The following is a 6,561-nucleotide window of genomic DNA, read 5'->3' as shown; positions in this document are numbered from 1 at the left end:
CAGAGTTCATTCATTTGTTTGCTTTCAAGAAACATCATGATCTAGTTGAGTTGTAATAGGCATGAAGGGAGGAAAGAGATTCTCTCTTAGGCCATTTATAACAACTGCTACCTCCTCTTAAGGTTTGTGCCCTGCCTTCTGAGACCAAGAAAGACATGGAGGAACTCTTTGCAGAAGAGTTTCTAATCAAAATCAGGTGAGATAGTCAGAAATGGACAGAATCTTTGAGGTCCTATGTGACTTTTGCTTTTGTACATTTAGAGATATGTGATAATTTCTTGTTTCTACTCTGTCTAGATGAGGTCTTATGCAGGCAGAAATCAGTTGGAATTATTGTATTGACTCCTAGTGCCCACACTCATAGTAATCTAGCCTATTTATTTATTTATTAACAAATTCTTTATATATATATATATATATATATATATATATATCTATATATATATATCTATATATATATATATATATATATATATATATATTATTGATTTTTTACAGAGAGGAAGGGAGAGAGATAGAGAGCTAGAAACATCGATGAGAGAGAAACATCGACCAGCTGCCTCTTGCACACCCCCTACCGGGGATGTGCCGCAACCAAGGTACATGCCCTTGACCGGAATCGAACCTGGGACCTTTCAGTCCGCAGACCGATGCTCTACCACTGAGCCAAACCGGTTTTGGCAGTAATCTAGCCTTTTTAGAAATAAAGTGACACTTTCAAGTCATTAGGCTCTCCATTAAAGTGATGGAAGAAATAAATAAGACAAGTTAGGCTTGAACAGACCTGGTAGAGATAGAGTTAGTCTTAAGGTAATATTTAAACATCTATCTTTTTGCTTGGCTTCTGATTTTTATTTCTTTATTTTTAGACTGTTTAGAGTTACAGAGTAGCATTATTTATTATTATTTTTGTTAACTCTCACTCAAGGATATTTTTCCATTGATTTTGTTTGTTTGTTTGTTTTTGTGAGATTAGAAGGGAGAGATAGAGACACAGAGAGAAACATCAATGTGGGAGAGACACATCAATAGATTGCACAAGCCCTGACTAGAGCCGGGGATAGAGCCTGCAATGGAGGTGCATGCCCTTTACCAAAATCAAACCTGGTCTGCAGGCTGATGTTCTATCCACTGAGCCAAACTGTCTAGGACTTGGCTTCCAATTTTTATATGTTTTCTCTTGAATTATATAAAAGCAACGTTTTTATAAAGGGTATTTTGTTTGGCTCTACTAAATGACTGAGCATTAATCATATGCCAGATAACAGAGTCAATGTTTAAAAGATATGGCTCCTACCCTTAGGAACTTACATAAAATGTAGACATGGCAGGGCAACATTAGACATTTTTCTACATAATAGAGCTACCTAGGGAAAGTGTATTTCATCATGCACTCGATAGAAGATTCTTTGGCCAAGGCTCTTTCATAAGGGATTAACCTTCAGATGCTTTCTCCGTCCTCCCACCAGATGTCCGTTTCTCTTAAAAACACTCCCAGATAATTCAATAGTTTATATAATGAAGTAACTTCATAGGAGTAGAGAACCCTTTCTCTGTCCCAAGATTGATTTTTCTATGAAACACCTAGTCACCCGAGGTCAATATCCATATGTTTCTGTGGATGGTCAGAGTACTGTGAAAGGCCAATAGGGGCCATAATGCAGGGAAGGCCAGCAGTTCTGGTAAAAATAAATAAACAAAAATATAGACAAAATAATTCCTTCTTCCAGCCCTCACATTTGTTGAACTGTCAGCTGTACTCACCATATACTGGTCTTGAGCTCATTAATCTTTAAACACGTTAATTATAGCTGCTTTGATGGACTCCCTGGGATATTTACATGCTGTAAACAGTTCTGGTATTCTTTGCAAACACATACTGTGAAGGACCCCTTGGGTTCGAGTGCATTGCTTTTCCTTACCAAACATTTGTTCTTTTGCAAACCATGAACATGACCATTTTCCTTATACCACTCTCCTGTGTCTGACAACAATAAAGAAACATCCTCATGGGGAGAATAAATTAAAGTGCCTTCCTTCCATTCAGCATTATAACATGATGATAGGTAAACCATGGGCCTTTTTGCCTGCTATCCGGAGAGTCTTATTACCTCTGCAAGAAAGACCCTTTGGACTTATTTACTCCCTAATTAATATTGCATCTGTAAGAGATATGTCTACTTTTTGCCTCCATTGCAACCACTTCAGTCCTAAACATATTAAAAACCAACTCTGCCACCTGTGACCGCATTGCAGAGGTTTCTTCCATCTCAAGCTCACAGAGCATGCTTACGGGCAAGCAGCCTGAAAGGAGAAGTGTGGGGGATGCTAACATGGTCCACATTTGTTAACAGGAACCTCCTTCTGGTGAATGAGGGAAGCTTAATCCCATGGAAGTATGGTTTCAATTTTTCATTGAAATTACAATCAAACAAGTTGCCAGCACACATTTTTCTGTGTCAGATGTTTCCCTTATGGTAGATTGGGAGGACCCTTGGGCCAGCTTATAAACCTTATCCTCTGCCAGTGTTGCTACAGACTCTTCTCTTTGTTTTCAAATTAATTTAGTCCTTTGGTCCAAGAGGTGGATGCATTTGATACACAGTAGTACCTGACAGGAAAATGTCTCTTCAACACTGACTTTTTTTTTTTTTTCAGGATTCTGATGGAAAGGATGACACATTACTGGCTCTTCTTCAGCTCTCTCTAGGGGACTCGGTATGATAAAAATCACAAGAGCCAAGGGCCTGCAATTTCCTGATTTTCCAGCACTTATTAAAATCGTATTTATCAAGGATGACTCTTGGCTGCTGGTTGCACTGGCTCTCCTGAAAGGCTGCTGGTTTCCGAGCTCTGCTTTGGGAGCAGGGGATCCTGAGAGCACTTTTGGACGAAGCAGTCTTGGGAATGACTGCACTGCTTTCAGATTCATGAAACCGCAAACTTCTCTGGAGAGCTAACCCCAAGTTGGCAATCATTCGCCTTCTTTTCTTTGAGCAAGCAGTGTCAGGGGGCACAAGCAAAGGATAATAAAGACCAGTTGTTTTGATCTCTGGTTCCAGAACTAGGTCCCTAATGGGTGTGAATCTACATCAAAGAAACTAGAATGACACTGGGAAATGGACCATGTTTTTGTTTCCAGCCTATCTTCAAGCAAAGGTGTGATGGAATTGATTTGGCTTAGAGCTCTGGCCATGTAAATCTTTTGGCAACTGCCAAATGTTACCATCTGGACCAAATAATTTCTATATCTTTGCAGGTGTTATTTTCTAAGGGACCGCCTCTGCTTTAACTGGGGAGGAGGTGAGTTCTAAAAACAGAAACAGTGTAACTACTATTAATTTTATGTCTTACTGGAGGAAGATAGTTTTAGTAAGTACTTAAAACTGTGTATAAAAAAAGACCTGGAAGGCCCAGCTGGTGTGGCTAAATGGTTGAGCATTGACCAATGGGTCAGGAGGTAACAGTTCAATTTCCATTCGGGGCACATGTACAATAGGTTGCTGGTTCAATCCCCATTAGGGGGCATGCAAGAGGCAGCAGATCAATGATTCTCTCTCATCATTGATGTTTCTATCTCTCTCTCCCTCTCCCTTCCTCTCTGAAAACAAAACAAAACAAAACATTTTATATATATTAAAAAAAAGGCTTGAAAAGAAGTGAAAGAAATGAGGTATAAGTTAACATGGTTTTGCGATGGGAAAACTAAATGGAGTAATAAGGCTTGGACTCAGCTCCTGAAATAATGTGAGACTGAAATAGGACATCTTTGGATTTAATTATTCCTTCTCATACATAATTATACCTCACCAGCATCACAACACCATGGGATCTTAGGAATGGAAAGTGTTGGAAGCTGCCCATTGCCTTCACTAGCAGAAAGGGGTGGACAAGGAGTCTGGAAGGCTGGTCAACCTTGAGGCTCTGGCAAGGGTCAGAGCCATGCACCCAGAGTCTGGTGGAGACAAAGGGAGCTGAAGCAACTTCCACTTTTAGTGTTATGTAAATCCTTGCTGATGGACTTTCTTCCAGCTATTATTGGAATTGCCTGCCTAAGGGCTATGGGTGTACCTTAGACCTGAATAAAAAGGATAGCAAGGCCAGAGCAAAGCAGAGTCCTCTCTGCCTGACTCCTAATTCCCAAATTAGTATTTTCTTGTCTTGTCTCTTTCATTTGTTTGAGGCCTTCTCCAGAACCCAAACCCGAACCCTGAACCTGAACCCTGAACCTCACAAGATGTGGTGGGAACACCTGCAACTGGTGGCCCAACATGGGGCACTCACAGAAAGAACCTTGGAGTATTAATATCTCTACCTATTCCTGAATTATTTAATGGGTCAAATGAAGATGAAAGCTATCTTTTGAATTTATTTTTCCTTTGCTATTACAAGAAACACACTGTGATTTGCAACCAGGGGAGCAATGGGCACCAACAGCTAATCCCCTGCTACATAAAACACATTAGGAGATGAACAGAAAAACTGCTAGGGTGATTCATTTCTTCTAAGATTCATTCCTTCAAAGAAACCCACCATCTTCTAGAACAAAACATACATTCTTTCTCTTATGTAAGAACTCAACAAACACTTCACACCCTGTATAGATGTTGGGAATAGAGAGATGAAAGAGCATATTTTTGCATGTCTTCTAGGATTTTTTTTATTTACTGGAGAGATAGGTAAGTAAAAAGTTTAAAATTGTGATAAAGACTTGGTGAGTGAAAGTCTTTGGAAATATCATGGGGAGGCATCTCAGAGGAAATGACATGCAGTTTAAATTCTCTACATAAGTAATGAAAGGGGTAAATGGTTATGATATGTGTGGTTTTTGTGTTGCGAGTGAGGAGCAGATACCAGAAGGATTCAAGTAGAAGTGATTTAAATGTCCTGAGTCACTTTTCTGGGAACCATATCACCTAGGTATAAATAAAAGACTTTTCCTTAATATTGATAAATTATTCAGTTTCTTTTGGAGAAGAGTTGTCAGGGGCTTGTTCAAAAGTCACCCCTCTTAGTCTTGTGCTGAATCTCCAGAACACTACTAGTAAACAAGGGGCACTGCTACTGTCTCTACCAGCATCTTTACTATCACCCCTAGAAACAGCCCTATATAACACTGTCACCATTACCACTACCACCACCACCACCACCACTGTTTACCACAAATGCCACCATCATCACCATTACTATCGCCACCCAAAATAACCACTCAAACCATTACAACCATTACCACCATCACAATTATGACTACCACCACTATCACTGTCACCACTCATCCCATTTCTCATTCCCCAAATGATTTTTCTAAAGCTGGTCAGGTATTTTAATGGCTACATATGCCTTAGGTCAGAGTTCTTGTGCATCAAATGGGTGATATTGATAGCTATTTAATATCAACTAAAGGGACACTTTATTAAATGCAATTTTTCACAATGACTAAGAGAATTCTCCAGGCTTATACAGAAAAACAGATTTTTAAATCAATAATTTCCCAACAATTACATACATTGGTATTGTACATGCCTTTTTTGAAGATATATTACCATAAGGATCCTCAATATACAGAGTGCTAATTGATACTTATTCCCTAGAGCAGTAGAGAGGATGGCATATTACTTACCTATGATATATATTTTAAAAAATATATATTTTATTGATTTTTTACAGAGAGGAAGGAAGAGAGATAGAGAGCTAGAAACGTTGATGAGAGAGAAACATTGACCAGCTGCCTCTTGCACCCCCCCCCCCACCGAGGATGTGACCGCAACCAATGTACATGCCCTTGCCTGGAATCGAACTTGGGACCCTTCAGTCCACAGACCGATGCTCTACCACTGAGCCAAACCGGCTTCGGCTACTTACCTATGATATTGTTCTTATACATCTGCAATACTTAGTTTTATTCTAGAAGCCTGTTCTTTCTAAAGACTTTGCAGCTGAAGCTGAGAATAAGAATAAGAGTAAGTCTTTCTACAAGAAGGAAAGAGTACCATGGCTAAAGCTCATACATATCAAAAGGTTACAATGAAATGTGCCCAGGACAGAGTTGATGATGGAGGTGAAATAAGAGGTGGCTGAGGGTACTGGTTTTCAAAACGTGTTTATGTGGTTGAATTCCAGTAAACTATTTTATTTTATTTTTTATTTTTATTTTATTGTATTTTTTTTTCCAGCTGTGACTCCAGACAGGATCCAGAGAGGAGTTTTGCCACCTCTTCTCTGGGTTTTATGGAGACTTGCTTCATGTACCCTTCTGTGTTAGCCTCTTAAGGCACTCAGTCAACCTTAAAAGGGCACAGGAAAGGGCGCAGTAAACTATTTTAAATTAAAATTGGAGCCAAGTTTCTCCAAGACAAAATATGAGAAAAATTATTATACACAATGTATGCAAGATAAAAAACACAATCATAGGCATCTATAGAGAGAAAGCTGTGGAACTAGAGTAATAATTCTTTCTAATGTTTAATTTAAGATTTGTCTGCAATTTCACGTTTTGTCATTTGTTAGCATTCGATCATGTCACTCAATAAAGATCTGTTTCTTCAGACAACTATGCCACAC

General features: G+C 39.1%; 1 non-coding gene across 1 annotated transcript; it reads right to left on the bottom strand.

Moving 5' to 3' along the window:
- Positions 1 to 6,171: 6,171 nt before the first annotated feature.
- Positions 6,172 to 6,297, bottom strand: LOC118710720. Its single transcript, XR_004985502.1, has one exon. It is a non-coding gene; the product is annotated as a small nucleolar RNA SNORA26 (small nucleolar RNA).
- Between the last annotated feature and the right edge of the window lie 264 nt (positions 6,298 to 6,561).

The sequence above is a fragment of the Pipistrellus kuhlii genome, unplaced genomic scaffold (assembly GCF_014108245.1).
Source record: "Pipistrellus kuhlii isolate mPipKuh1 unplaced genomic scaffold, mPipKuh1.p scaffold_m20_p_1, whole genome shotgun sequence".
NCBI classification, from domain to species: Eukaryota; Metazoa; Chordata; class Mammalia; order Chiroptera; family Vespertilionidae; genus Pipistrellus; species Pipistrellus kuhlii.
The sequence above is the reverse complement of the archived record's forward strand: the minus strand, read 5'-3'. Positions and strand labels throughout refer to the sequence as shown.